We start from the raw sequence: 15,993 nt of genomic DNA on the forward strand, positions 1-15,993 counted from the left end.
TTCAATAAGGTTTCTTGGACAGGGAAGTGAGATCCTGTGGTAGTTCAAGAGTAAGTTACTTAACAGATATACACGGATGATACCAATCACAGTGAGAGCTAATTATCCTCCCTGTCCCTTTGCAGGTCCTGTGGGAGGGTAGATTACATGAAACATTTTGATTATTCAACTCCAAGGGAACAAACAGGTAAGGGATCAGTGACTGACACTGCTTGTTTCACACTAGGGACAAACTCCAGCCTGAAAGAATTTTTTTTAGAACGAAGGATTTCAGCAAAATAATTATCCTGAAAAGGAATTTAAGCTACACCAGTATCACTTAACTAGATCAGATCACTTAATTATCCATCACAAGAGGTTTCAGAGACAACCACCTTTCACAAAAGTAAGTGTTTCTACATTGCCCTCTTCTCTGCACAGGTAAAGGTTTTATTTTGCTTTGACTGACTTCTGTAAGTGGAAACTCAAGACTTTTTAGGAATTCCTTTCTACCTAGTCCCAGAAGATACCTCATTATGGAGGTAGGTAGGTAGGAAGAGTTAATTTGGTGTGCAAGTTAAAATTAAGTAAAAAAGGATGTATAGGCACAGGCTGAGAGATACAACAGCTAAAATATTTGAGCTGCATTGTGAGAGTGATTTGGCAGAAAATGAGCTTTATTGTAATTAGAGTAAGTCAACTGGTTATTTTGGGTCTATATTGAAAGATGTGGAGGTGGAGCTTTTAATGAGCTGAAAACCTAAACTGAAAATGGAGATAAGGGTCTAAACACACTGGAAAAATTAAGCATGTATTTTAAGCATGAATTTTTGGCACATAAAAATAAATATATTTATAAACCTGTTGCTAAATTTCCAGTTTTGAAAATGTGAACAAATAGATTGTAGGATGTTTTAGGACATGCTGCTTTGTATGTTTTTTCCACAGTGTTATTTTCTTCAGATAATTTCCACTCAGTTGGGAACAGAAAAAGCTGATAGCCTATATGAAGATCTGGCTGACATGGAAACAAACAAATGATGTTAGACGTGTCATCAAATGTAATCTGTGGTAACCTAAAATTGAAGGAGATAGTTGTAATTTACTGAAAACAGTAGCATCCCATACTGAGTGCTGGGATCAAGAGCTCAAGGAGCTGTACAGACAGCCCCCCGGATAGCTTGACTTGGACGCAATATGCAGTGGAAGCTGCATAGCCCATGGCTTGCAATACGGAGTACGCATCCTTCCCAGGAGCTCTGCCTTGCTTAAAAAATAAACCTAGGATGCCACCTACCCATAAAATTATTTTTATGCGTAGTGGTTATCTATGGCGATTATCTGTATCAAAGTCCTTTCAGCTTCTCTAATCTTTTGTACAATCAGCAACGTTTTAGTTACCATCCTTCTATTCAAGTCTTCCAGAATCTCCTTTCATTTCCAGTCACAATTTCCTTTTATGCACATTTTAAAGCTCCCTTGCCTTTTTCTCTTTGACTCCTATCAGTCCTTTTGCATGCTGAAGGCACTCCATGAGCAATACTCCCTTAATATGAAAGCTATGTTATGAGTCTTTCTGACTTCATGACTTGTGGACATAAAAAGGAAACTGTGAAGAATGTGTTTGGGTTATTTTGTAGGTTTGTGGCTTTTTGTGTTTTTTTCTTCTCCCTTTCAATAGTTTGAAATGCTTTTCTGATTTTTAACAGCTTTTTTTAATGTCTTCCATTTGTTATATAATGTGTAGTATTTATGCTGTTAATACAAATTTTTGTGACTGCTTTCTCTGTTTCCATTATTGCAAGTGGTAATCAAATGTATGTACAGTCTTGCCTGTAGATTGTTATAGAGGAGTTCTTGAAAGACATAAATATTCTCTGTTCTGTGGAATTGCCTAATATATTTGAAAAGGATGAATTAGATAGGCAGCTATCAGACCTAAAGCAAGAGAAATAGAAATACCAGGACTGGATTATAGCAGATAGGATTTCCCATGGAAATAAAGATACTTATTTTGAAAGAAGTAAAAGCAAAATTCTAATAAGTGTCTTATATCCATCTTTTATTTATCTCATTTGAGAAGAGGAGGATATTACATTTGCTTTATAACTGAAAAGACCACTGTCTAGGTTTTTTGATGAATACAGTGCCCTGTCATGTCTGGACAGAATATTGATATCCTGGTTTTAGTGAGAGGAGTTCAGCAGGCAAATAAGTATTTCAGAAAGGTCATCTAGGTTTACTGTCAAAATTTAATTTTTTTCTGGCATCATCAGAGGAATGATTACTAATCATTTGGAAAGGCTGAACTTCTGAAACTTAATGGTGGAGGCAAATTAACTCACTTTACCTTGTGAGAACTAATGTTCTTAATTGAAGAAGAAGAAGGAATTGGAAGGTACAAATATACATCTTTTCACACAGCAATTTAAAAAAGTGAAAAATTAAAAAAAAAAAAAGGGTAAAAAAGACAAAAAGTCAAAGGAGTGCCTTTAAAGTCAGGTACATCTTTATATATCTCTGTGTGTATGTGTATATAAATGTAGGTAAATGCTTTGTAAGGACGTGCAGAGAAAACAAGCTACCATTTAAGTGAGCAGTGAGTAATTCAAAGCAGAGGACTTAAGAAACAAGTTTGGAACTGGAAAGTCATGATCTTGGTCCCAAATGTTGTACTATAGGCAATGTTTTACTTTTCTAATGGTCATTCTCCAGAGCCTAATCTTTCAAGGGAACAGCATCCCTAAAATGTTGTAAATTCTCCAAAAATGTTGGCTACTGATGACGGCTTAACCAAATATAAAGTTCAGGGACTTTCCAGCTTTTCTCAATGGCCCTCTGGGAACAAACTACACTAATCACACACTGAGCAACAGACAAATTAAATGTGCATAGATTGGCACTGAATGACCAGAGATGCTACTTAAAAAAGTTGAAGGGAACAAAACCAAAAACTAGTAACTGCTTTTCATACAGAAGAGCTCTCAGCTGGTGAGGTAACGTGAAACAAGGAACTCAAGATAATTGTCTCTGCCTAATAAATGTTAAGTGAAGGGTCACTCTATGAATCTAAAACACATTTCTTGACTCTCTGGACACAAAAGCGCATGTTGCAAAGACACCTGAGTTAATCTGGATGAAGTCAGTGAGATCTAGACATCTTAACCCCTTACCAGTTGGTTCAAGGATATGCACTATCCCCAGAAAAATACATGCTGAGATGGTGAGGAGAAACCTTTGTGTGGAAAAATGGTGTAGAAATCTGGACCTACTAAGGCATGAAGCATTGCTAATTTTGTCAAGGCAGGCTTTGCAATAGAAAGGTTATTAAGAAACATAGGGCAGTAGCTAAAAGTGGCCACATCTCAAGGATACTAAAGCAAAGCTGATATGCTATAATCTGCTTCTCCACATGTTTCTCCTTTTTCTTCAGCCTTCTCAAGAATCTTCTCCTGGAAACTGCACAACAAGGATGTATTCTGAATAGCAGAGAATACAGAAAACAACCTTTGGATTAAATGAAGTTCAAGATAATGTCTCCTTAAATCCAAAAGGAAAAAGTTCTAAATCAAAGTACTTTTCTTTAAAGGAAACTGACCTGTACAAGCAGATTTATTAGGAATTGTCACACTGAAGGAGACTAAAGTGATTAGGCAAGGTCGATTCATGTCACCCTTTTGCGTGGAATTAAGCTCCCAAATCATTATTTAGCACAGAAATATCTTTTACTTTGATAAACCAGATTAAGTATGCATCCTGTCCATGAATATATTTGTTACCTCTTCTCAGGGTTTAAATGTTAGGAAAATGTTTGGAGGAAGAATGAGGATCTCATTACCAAGTTTTTTGGTCTTCATGTTTAAAACCTTTTTGCCCATGCTTAAACTAAAAGACTAGTCAAACCCTCAGACTAAGAGCAGAAGCATCACATAAGTACACCACAATCCGTTCTCTCATATAGTATTCAAGAGACTAGGCTGGTTGAAATCCTTAGTGTAAACCTTCCATTTCTTATTTTGTGAGGCTTTCGTTCACAGCGGGAACTTTATACTACAAAATAAAAAATACTACAGTGATGCACTGAAATGCAATAGACTGGTATATATTCCCTTTCTAATTCAAAAATTTAAACATTTCAAAATGTTGAAATGAGTTCACTTTGTGCACGGAGGCTGACAACCTCTGCATATAAACTCTGTATCATGCAACCAGTGGCATGGGGCTGATCAAGATGAAATGCATATTGCTACTTAATTTAATACTGTACAGCTCCAGTAGTAATGGAAATGGAACCATACACTTGTTCTTTTTCTTCAGTTGACATTTTTGATTGTAATGCTTTTAGAAATATAACCTGTAATCTTTTTTTCCATATCAGAACCAATTATTAATTATTTCCTTTTGGTAACAATTTCTGAGTGTGGGCAGACTGTGAATGTGAGCCAGGCTACATGAGAGGCATTTTGGTGAGATTCACCTCATCTAAAATTAGGTGTCCAAGATAAGAGATATGTGCCTACCCTCTGTATTGCCATCTCATAATGAGTCAAGAGAAAAAATACATTCCAGAAGAAGATTCATCCTGTCCTGTGAGAAATACCTGATATAAACCAGGTGGGATGGTCTAGAAGGCCTTTCTTTTTTTTGTTGTGGCACACTGTAAAATCAAAGATCTTTAAATTCAGGATCCAGAGAACTAGGGATTTAAACTAGGGCTTAAACTGGGATTTTAACAAATGGGGCTAGAACTTAAACCATCAACTAAATTCTGCTCTTAATATATATTGTAAATATACCAATAAACACATATAGAAATAGCAGAATTATGGTCACAGTTCATTAAAACTCTGTTAGATCATTAAAACATATAGGAGCGTCTGTGCAAATGTCTTTCTTATTAAAAGAATTGTTAGACCAGGCCCTGAGTTCATGTAAAAAGGTGAGTTTCTACTTCTGTTGTCTGGTCCTCCGTGATATTGCTCCAAGTATGATTATTTTATGTGAATGCACATTGTTATTGTAAGGCAGAACATTCCATAAGAATAGTTCATTCCAGAAGTACTTTCCACGGCTTTCTTTAAAAATACTTGAAGGGACAGACTGGATTCTTCATTTAATTTATTTTTATTGAACAAATTATTGATACAGGGTGAGAACCAAGGTCATTTTTGACAGAGCACATTTGTGGTGGAGATACAAGATTTTTTTTTTGTCCTGCATAGAAATCATCTAAATTGGTTTGCCATGTCTAAATAATCACTCAGAGAAGAGAAAATTGAGTTATTAAAAAATCTGTGCTCACTGAAGTTTGGAAGGAGATGAGTATTCTCTCAGATGTGGTCAACTGTACTTTTCATGGTTACGACATTCTACCAAGCATACAATATTAGAATAAACTTGCCATGGCTATCTCAGTCATGATGGGAAGTGTGCAGCTGATGTTTTCTTTTCACCTATTATTTTTTAATATGATAGAACTATGGAACTACTTTACCTGTCATTCCTGTCTTTGTCTGTCAACAAGTGGTGACAATTATCTTCTGGACATGAAAAATCATGATCAAATTGTCAGCTGAGACTTTACTCTGCAAAATTTTTGTGAATTAAGCGATGAATAATACAGATTTTTTTTTTTTAGCTATTCATTCACTTGTGGCTTCTAAGGCAAGTTGTAAATGGTGACAATGAAAAACAGCTTGTTAGACAATGAGCCAACATTCTAATGCTCCTTGCAATATATGGCTGGACAAGATTTCATCTGAGTAGGTGATCTAATTCTTACCACCCTAATTTGACTGTGCACATTTCTGCTTGTTTTGAACAGATATTTCAATTCTTTCTTAATCCAGTTTGTTTGTTCTGTGTATACAACAAACCCATAGGAGAGACTTTTCATGCACAATGTCAAATGTTTCCACCCCTTGAGGTCTGCTGCACAATAGATTGGTTCTTGCAGATTTGTGGTTACTGTGATCCAGCAATGTTTGTGGTGTCCAAATAGCAAACAACATCAATTATATGTACATGCTTGTGTTAACAGAATAAATAAATATTTGGTCCCAGGATGTCAGCCAGGATTATGTAGCACATCATATTTTTGATTTACTAATTTCTTGCAAGCTGATTGATAAGAATGTCTAAAAAAAAAAATACTGTTTTTCTCCAACAGAAGTATTTTGCATTCTGAATTTTGCCCTCTTTAGGATCTTTCATGAAACCCAAATATTCTTTGAGCTTATGTACATGAGAAGAGCTGCTCTTGAGATAATTTTTCTCCCTGCAGTCACCAAGAGAAGCACTTCTTTCTGTATCAACGACATTTTTGTTGAATGTTGATCTTGCAAGTGATTATATGAAAGAGAAACTATTTGTAATATGTGGATATCCATATGAGTGTGACTAAAATGGCAGTTTGATTTTATACAGAACTCTGACTACAATATTATACAACATCCACTTGATATTTAGAATTAATCAAGCTCTACTTGAGAATATTGGGGGAGAAAAAAAAGCAATTTTTTTTTTTTAAGTGTAATTTTTCTGAGTATAATTCTCTGTTTTATGAGTATAATTCTCTTCAATTGCTTTGCTGCCGTTTGAAAAGATGTACCCATAAATAACACATCAACAATTATGACAACAAGTGTTTTGCAAAGTAGTTATGTGATTTATATCTTTTTTCTTCATCAGCAAATAAAAGCAGAAAAATACTATTCATTTTGTTTCCTGTTATGTTTGTGTTATGGTGTAAAACTCAAAGTACAATGCTGGAGTAGAAGTTGTAATTCCAAATGAGAGCTCTAATTCCAAATGAGTCCAATTTTGACTTTTTGAACCTCACGTGAAGATATGTCTATTATCAGTCATGATAAAACACTGGAAAAAATCTGAAGTTCTTGCAGTATTTTCACTAATAAGTTTCTTAACTTTCAGGAACAGGGCTGTGAACAGTTATTTATCCAAATTATTGGAAACAAACAGCTTGCAGATAAAATGAAATTAAATCTTTCAGCTTTAAAGACACTCCTCAAAGAGAAATCAATAGATGTTCAAGCCTTGCTGGAAAAAATAACAGTGGATCAAGAAAATGCTGATCAGGTACAAAGAACTGTCTTGTATTATTTATGAGATATTTATGAGATAACATATTACTGCTCAGTAACTAACAGCTGGAATTTTATATTTAAGGATCAGTAATTCTAGGCAATATGTTTTTCTTTATGTGACATAATAGAAGAAAAAGTCAACAATACAAGAGTAAGCATTGGCATGGGAGTCTGGGAGGGAAAGGCCGCTAGATAATGTCACCTCTTTCTGTGCTGCCATTTTCATCAGCGTGACTGTTCCTGTGAAAGGATGACAGACTTTAGAACGCTGCTTTCAAAAAAATATCACACTGTTTTCAATATGTGTTCCTTACTGGGGTTGCCAGTAAAGAAATGCTGTCAGAGAAGAACAGGCAGTGATGTACATGGGACTTGGCTTGGCCTGCCTATCCTTCGTAGTTGTTATGTTGGGGACAGTGGGGTCAATCCTAACCAGGACATTCAAGCTCATTAAAATCTTAGCTGCAATGTGCAGTGGTGGCAGGACCCCACAGATACTTAAAAGAACAAGATCATTTGAAATTATATTGTATAAATTATTCATTAGCAAGATAAAACCATCAAGATGAGCATATGTAATTGCTACATATTGAAAAACAAAATAGAGGAATTTTCTTCTGTAAAGGATCCTGTAGCTTTCTTATATGTGCCTCTTTTTGCATTCAGCCCAATTTGGTACCTGCTAGCCTCTGTGAGTTTGGGAATAACCAGAAAAATCCTCAACAAAAATCCATAGCTTTTTGTTTTGTTTTTTTTTTTTTCTTTTTTTCAACCAGCCTTTACCTACATCTCCTATTTTTGTGTGTCTGTGTAGTGGTGATTTGACTGGCTAAGCCCCAAGCTCGCAGAAATTCACCTGAGTCAGGCTGAATATGAAAAAGGACACATAGGAGAAAGTTACAAGACCAGCTAAGGGTCTTTATTTTACATTGTCCAGCATATAACAACTAAATACTCTCATCTCGCTAACGTTTTCCTGAAATTCACAACCTGAACCTCTTTTGTTTTGCGTAATATTGTTCTCTTCTATTTCCATGGTCTATTTCTATGCATGGACACATGCTCACATAAAGTGTACAACAAAATTTTCTTTTGATATTCCCCACCAGCTAACAAGCATGAAAGCTGCTAATGCTGCAAAATAACAGCGTTCTATCCCAATCCTCATCTCAGTTTTTCAGTACTTAACGGGCGGCTACAAAGAGGATGGATGTTCTCTCTTCACAAGGCACCACATGGAGAAGACAAGGGGCAATGAATGCAAGTTGCACTGGGAGACGTTTCATCTTAATATAAGAAAGAAATTTTTTACAGTAAGAACAATTAATCACTGGAACAACCTCCCCAAGGATGTGGTAGAGTCCCCATCACTGGAGGTTTTCACAATGCAACTGGATGGGGTGCTAGATAATCTCATCTAGGCTCCCTTTCCCATGAAAGGTTGGACCAGATGACCTTTTGAGGTCCCTTCCAACCTGGCCTGTTCTATGATTCAATGTTTCTAATTCTCCAGTGGCTGCTGCTGTGCACGTGGAAGAAAGTAAATAATTGTTTCCCATCTCTCTCTGTACACTCTGAGTAGTGAACATTAACAGTGAAGAATAAACTCTTTTAAAAAATACTGCATTTTGAAAACTCTTGACTGCACATTTCATTTCAGGTTTGTTGTGTTGGTCAGGAAGATGAAGCTATTGCTAAAGTGAAAGCAGAAGAAGACTCCAGCAATAGCTAAAGATGCTCAGAGAAACCTGGATGAAGTTCTCCCAGCTTTAGAGGCTATAAATAAGGCTTTTGACTCCTTAGAGAAAGCATGTATATCTAAAATCAGAGTTTTTATGAAACCACCAGTTCTTTTCATAGTGGTAATGTAAGCTATTTGTATTCTTTTACATGCCAAGTAAGCTGTTCAACATTTCTTATTGCTTTCCTGTCTTTCCTATTGGCCAATCACCTTTACATTTAGTGTGCTGCTTGTGTCTATCAACATCTTTCTTAGCAAAAATATTAGTCATCCTATATCTATTTTTCCTCAAGCAAAATACCCACTAGCCATTTTAAATGAAAGATGTTTTTTTCACCATGCTATGTTCATTTATGAATGGATGTTCCTAACCCAAAATCCCTGTGAAGAATACCTTTGAACTTGAAAGAAATTCAGTATTGACACTTAGCACATCTAACCGGCTTCACTCAGGTATGCAGGCTATCTGAGCTTCACAGCCATTCAGAACAAGCTGCCAACTTTGTGGCTTACCTTCCTCTCTAATTTCTAGGACTAAATAGGAACAAGAAGATAGAGCAACTTAAAAAAATTAAATGTGTATGACGTGCATTGATGTTTTTTACATTTTGGTTTATCACATTTTGATTAATTTTCATACATAACATTTTCAAATAGTCTTACAGTTTGATCTGTGTGCACTCAACTCCACCTTCTTGCTCTAAATCAGCAGTCATTTGGGACTGTATTGACATAATGTCTTACAAAAAAAATACAACCACATCTGAGAGGTAAGCAAAGCTTTTCTGTCAGGAAAGTGTCATTAAAAAACAATGGGCAGGCATAACTTTAATTGATTATATGGTAAACAATACACATTTTACAAAACTGAGAACAACAGAAACCAGAGACAATAAAAGATCCTTTTTAAAATATGAGTAGCAGTGGGGGTTTTTGTTTCTTGAAGCTTCCTTTTTTTTTTTTTTAATTTACCTGTTCATGAACTACACACTACAAGTATTTTTAAAGACAAAAACTGTGGTATTTAATTTAAGACTCAGTTACTTGTTCACACTGTTTATTGTGTTAGCGATTTCTCATGATTTGGCCAGTGTTACTAGGATGTCTTTTGTTTTCACTTAAACCTATTCAGTTTTTAAAATGTCTTTAAGAACTTGTAAGAAAGGCTAATGCCATAATTTTCAGTATGAAGAAAGGCTCATTTATTTTCTACTTTGTGGCAAACATGATTAGAAACATGCATGAAATTTTTCGGAATTAAAACAAAAGCACTGTTCTTTGGTTAGAAGACTGTCTTGAGAGTTCAAACCTGTTGTGACTTGCCTGAAATTTCACTATCAGAAAGCCATAAGGCCCATTCTGCTACTGAAGAAGCAATTCTGGAAGTTTGCCTTTGAAATGTCTGCATTGATTAATTAAAACTAGAGAGGTGATGACTGTACTTTGGTTCATGCTTTTATGAAGCAGTAATCTCTGAACTCTTTCCCTGCTTGCACATCTGCTGTCTTTCTGCATATAGTGTCCCTCATTTTCCTCAGGGGGAGGGCTGGTCCTCAGCTTTCAGATATCCTAAGGCAGAGAACCAATTTTAATGAATTTAGATTATATCTACAGTAAAATATTTTTTTTTAAAAAAAGGCCCATTGTCTTTATGAAGCATTTGTTGTGGTAAATCACTTCAAAGCACTATCCATTAAATCACTCAAAATATGCAAGTGTGTGTGAGTTAAAACATTGTTTTCTAATTTTTTATAACTGTTTTTTAATTTCATCTGTTAAACCTCTTATCAAACTTCTTGGATATGCTGATTTTCTTAGAAAGCTTTTGGAATAGGATAAAGAAAATGTAAAGCCTCAAATATTGTCAAAAGCTGCAGACATACATCAATAACCCAGATTTTGCACCTAAAAAAGTAGAAAGGGTTTCAAAAGCATGCAAGTCCATGTGTACGTGGGTGAGAGCTATGGATTTTTTCTGTCAGATCCTCAAAGAAGTTGAATGAAAGAGACAAAAATTTAATGCTGCACAGGTACTCCATTTATCTTACACATGATTTATTTCTTCCATGTCTTCTTTTAGTCATGAAAAGCCAAGTTATTACATTTAGTAATGTAATTTAATGGCATGGTCACATTGGAGGCTAAGATAGCATTTACTCAAGCCTTCATGAACAAATACAGATCTTTCATTCTTTACTGAAGCAGGTCACAGTCAAATACAGCCATTCTCACCTCTGCTTTTCTTGCCATCCCCTGGGCCCAGTTGCTGGGCTGCTGACTTCTCCTGCTAGAGAAACTAATTCTGGTTCTAAGCCTTGTATATCCCATTTATACAGAGTAAGAACCTACACGAAGAGCCATAGAGGAGTTTTATTATTGGGATATAATCACCACAGGGATCCACCCGTGTATTTGCAGTGATATTGTGAGCCAGTTTTTCTAGGTTGGGTGGACAGAAACAGCATCAAGATGAATTTCTGAAGATCTGTAGTTCAGAAGAGACTTCCTCCCTTACCTCTATGCCAAATTTCAGTAAGCTATTGAAAAAAGAAGCTTGACAAATACAAGCATGAGAAAAGAGATCTGTCATTATGAGAACACTGTTTTAGAGACAGGACAGAAACTTTCTATATAACAGCCATTTGACTGAGGGCAGATTTATTTTACTTAGTCGTAGGCTCCTAATTACATCTACTGTTTGCATATGTGATCTCTCGCTCCTGTTAACCGCTTCTGTTCAGGCCAACAGTATTGAATATCTCATCCCAAATGTTTGCTCTGCCATCTTAGGCTGAACTTAATGCTACAGTGCCTACCCTTTAGATAAACAGATGAAGCTGAGACAAGTGGAGGATCAGAAAAAAAGCATTCCAAGACCAGTATGAGAAAACTCTTGGAGAGAAAGAAAGCCTTAGTGATTTTTTTTCTTTAAGTCAGAGAACTGAATCTTTTCATTTTCATACTGCTGGCATAGAGCTAGCTGTCAATGCTCACATAAGGCTGTAAGAGCTTTGCATCAGACAGTCTTATGACATATGGAATATCCAGTCAATGGTAAAATATCTCCATGAATGACACCAGGACTTCACTCGTGTGGTGCTTACTGGCCCTTACCCTTTTTTTTTAATATACACTACTATATTTGAGAAATCCAACAGCCAACAGTTTTGCAGCTTCTTCTGGATTCCCTCAGTGAATGTTGTTGTATATTAGGGACTGAAAGAAACTGCTAGGAATGTGAAGAGGAGAGGAAATGTATGTATCAGCTCAAGTCTGTCTCTCCTTGTCCATAGGAAGTAAGGAAAAATTGCCAGTCAACAGTGCCTTTTAGTAAGCTACTAATGAGATTTGGAATAAATATTAGAGCAAACAGGAATAAAACAGGAGGTACGCATGTAAAACTGCTAGGGGGGGAAAAAAATCCAAACCTTGTATTTTTCAATTGGTTACCAAGAACCATGACTCTCACTCAGGCTCACCCGACCAGAGCTGGAGAGCTTATAGGTGTGCTGGAGGTGGATGGGTTTGATGGGAGGAGAGTATCAAGAATGTTGAAGTTGAGATTTCAAATATCACAGGGAATGTGTTTAGAGCAGCCACTTATGCGGCCTATTATGGAGCTGTTACAGCACTATAGAGGAAGCTCATGAGTAAAAATAATCTTGCTTTTCTTTCTTTCTAGAATGTTCTTGTGACAGGTATCCAAGATCAGTTTGTATCCATTCAAAATGAATCATTATACCCACATGTGGCAGGCTGACCCCAGCCAGCAGCTAAGCCCCACACAGCCGCTCACTCCTCACCTTTCAGTGGCATGAGGGAGAGAATTGAAAGAGCAAAAGGTGAAAAATCATGGGTCAAGATAAAAACAGCATAATAGGTGAAGCAAAGCTGCACGCACAAGCAAAGCAAAACAAGGAATTTATCCAGTACTTCCCATCAACAGGCGGATGTTTAGACACTTTCCTGGAAAGCAGGGCCTCACTACACGCGATGGTTACTTGGGAAGACAAATGCCATAACCACACACGTTCCTCCCTTTCTTCTTCTTTCCCCCAGCTTTTACTGCTGAGCAGGAGATCATATGGTATGGGATATCCCTTTGGTCAGATGGGGTCAGTTGTCCTGGCTGTGTCCATTCCCAGTTCCCCAAGCCTGCTCACTGTGGGGGCAGAGTAGGCCCCCCCCCCCCCCCCCCCCCCCCCCGAAATAATCCCTTGACACTGTGCAATCACTTCTCAGCAATAGCCAAAATACTGGTCTATTACAGACACTTGTTTAGTCACAAATCCAAAACAACACCATATGGGCTGCTATAAAGAAAATTAACTCCATCCTAGCCAGACCCAGTACACCACTAAGCTGTCCTACCCATCTACCTAATGTTCCTCAGCCTGCTATTAGTTCTTAATAATACAGTCTCAGACAGATGCCTTCTCTGAAATGAGGTGAAACTTGTAATTTTCTAATCCAGTTTGTGACCTTCCAATGGCAATAGTTTTCAGTCACTATATACTCATAGTCAACCATCTGTTGTTACAAATCTCTCTAAGGAGTACCTAGATACCTTGTTTAACAGCTAATATTTTTCAGCTGATAGACTGCTGCATCAAGAAATGCCAAAAAGTAGAGATTCCAGTAAGTCTGGATTTCGGTCTGATAAACATATTGGGAGATCTTCAGCAGAGAGATTGCCATGTGAAAATGTATCTACAGAAAACGGGATCCTTGTCACTCAGGGACAATGCTGCCCCTTGATGATTAATCGTGAAATCAGATGAGCACTATGTATAAACAGGCCCAATCGATTTATTTAGTCAAAAGCTGGACTCCTGTCACTGGTTATGGAGAGTTTCTAAAAGTCAGGTGAGCCCAGATCTCTAGATGTTGTAACCTGACGGAGAGGTCCAGTGACATGAATTCAACTGTGGAGATTAGTATCAGCTGAATTTTCAAGTCCATACTTTTAAAGTACTAGATGAGTGACAAAAGTGCCTTGACAAACATGGTGAAATTACTCACACTGAACAAAATTCTATGATGTAACTCTTCCTTTATATTAATTCCAAAACCAAACTAATATAAATTGTCTTAGGATCAAATTGCCTGCCCTAGAAGAAGAATGGTATGTCCTTTCAACCAAAGAGCTCTGAAACACTATCTTCCCCCTCTCTGTCAGGTTCCATCTAGAGGGTCTCTAAAATTAATGGAAAAATATGTTAAGCTAGGAGTTCTGCAGATGTGCAGAAGAGCACAAGATTTGCCTTAGGCTAATATGCCCATAAGCACAAATCATTCTAAAAAGAGTGTTCAAATTCCCATTTCTTTTCTGCCCATTTGAAGAATGAACTGCATCATTTAGTGTGTCCACTATCATAGCGTGTTAGGTTTGGAAACCATGGTCCAGTGGAACTCCCCTCAAACCAGTTCTCTTTTCAGATTAGATCTGTGATTTGGATTATCTGAGTCTGCAAATAGGAAAGTGTAGGCAATGTAAAGAAAGTTGAAGATCCCAAAGCATAGGATAAAAACTGTAGATTTTATGGAGGCAGGAAGAGCCATTATCACCTGAGGAGGCTTAACAGAGAAGTGATGCAATTAATGTACTCTTCTGATAAAAACCCCTCATTTTAATAATCGTAATTTTGAGTATTGTGGCAATATGCTAATTTCCCTGACTTTAGTAATGATTCTTCTATTTTCTATGAAGGCAAACTGTTGGATAAAACCCAAAGACTCTAAAAATGACTTCAAGATAATTAATCTTAGTAATTCTAGCTTTCTGTGCATCCTTGAGAATTTGATTCATTTGGGTTTACCTGTTTTTCTCGAAGAGTTTTTTGTCCATAAATTCATATTATTGTTCTTGTATTTCAATTTTTAATAATATGTTGCAGTTGATAGTTTCTCTTATATATAATTCCACAATCACCACATAAAATTTTCTTCATCTTAAGTGTATTATTCTTTTCAGATGTACCAGAGTGAAACAAAAAGCACAATTAAAGAAGTTGTTTCAAAAAAGCAGGCAAAACCCATTGACATTTAAAAAACACAGCAAGAATAAAAAATTATTTTATGTGAGAAAAACTTAGACACAACCACAACTCAGTAATATCTTTTTGTTTTGTTCTGTTTTCCCTTCAGGAAATTATATTCCATTTGAAATTTGATATGGGTGGGAAATAAGCACAGGAAATTTTGTTAGTAGGACAAGGTGCTTTTGAAAAATTCAGAAAACACATTATTTCTTTTAAAAATTCTCTTACCACCTTTTCTTCTTAATTCTACCTGGTTTTGCACAGGAATGGCAAATTAATTTCCTTTGCTGTCCTCAGAGATAATATTCATCAAGCTTATGAAAAGAATGCTGAGGTACCAGAGGATGAGAAACTCAATATGTGCGTAGAAAGAAAATGCTTTATTTTAGAGATGGTAAGGATAAAGAATCTGAAAGGCTTAAACATACCTTATAAGATACGCATCTACAGAAATGTCCAATATTGAAGAGAAAATACAGATTAAGGGCCTGATCAATGGGAAGTAGTCCCCACATGAAGCAGCAAATGAAGTAGCAGGGAAGAGATACTGGGAAAGAAAACCTGAAGACTGCTGCTTTATCGAACAGACGGAAGAAGCAGTGAGTGAACTGACGTATCTGGAGAGAAACAGTACATGATGGTCCCTACCCTGGCGTTATCTGTTGGACAGGCTGCAGCGAACTCGCACTCTTTCACTGCCTACCCAGCAGGTGGCATCAGGAGGACAGGAATCACATCCAATTTCTAGTTTCTTTTTTCCAAACCACAGCTAAGAAACCGCTTCTTCAACTCTTTGTCTTTACCTGCTTCCTTGGGAGAGATGAAAACAGCTTTGTGACTGAACTTTTAACTGACTACTGTATGACCTCGCTCTGTACCACAGCAGTTAGCAAAAAGAAAAAAACAAACAAAAAAATTCCTTTCTGGACTAAGATTGATGTATAAATGCATCCTAATGCTCATCTTGCAGCTGGTGTAGTGGTAGTGGTAGTGGTATAGCGGAAAAGTACTTCCTCCTGAAACACTGTTGGGATCAAAAATATAAAGTATTCTCCAGAGGCTCCAAAAGCATCATAAATGGTGTAGGGCACGAGAAGATTTTGTTATGGTAATCAGGATAGTTCAC

The 15,993-nt window shown here is 36.7% G+C and overlaps 1 pseudogene; it reads left to right on the plus strand.

The window, feature by feature from the left end:
* LOC142402801 (dynein axonemal heavy chain 6-like) overlaps window positions 1–11,832 on the plus strand; it is a 55,472-nt pseudogene extending 43,640 nt beyond the window's left edge.
* The last annotated feature ends 4,161 nt before the right edge of the window (window positions 11,833–15,993 follow it).

Source organism: Mycteria americana, chromosome Z (assembly GCF_035582795.1).
Source record: "Mycteria americana isolate JAX WOST 10 ecotype Jacksonville Zoo and Gardens chromosome Z, USCA_MyAme_1.0, whole genome shotgun sequence".
Lineage (NCBI taxonomy): Eukaryota > Metazoa > Chordata > Aves > Ciconiiformes > Ciconiidae > Mycteria > Mycteria americana.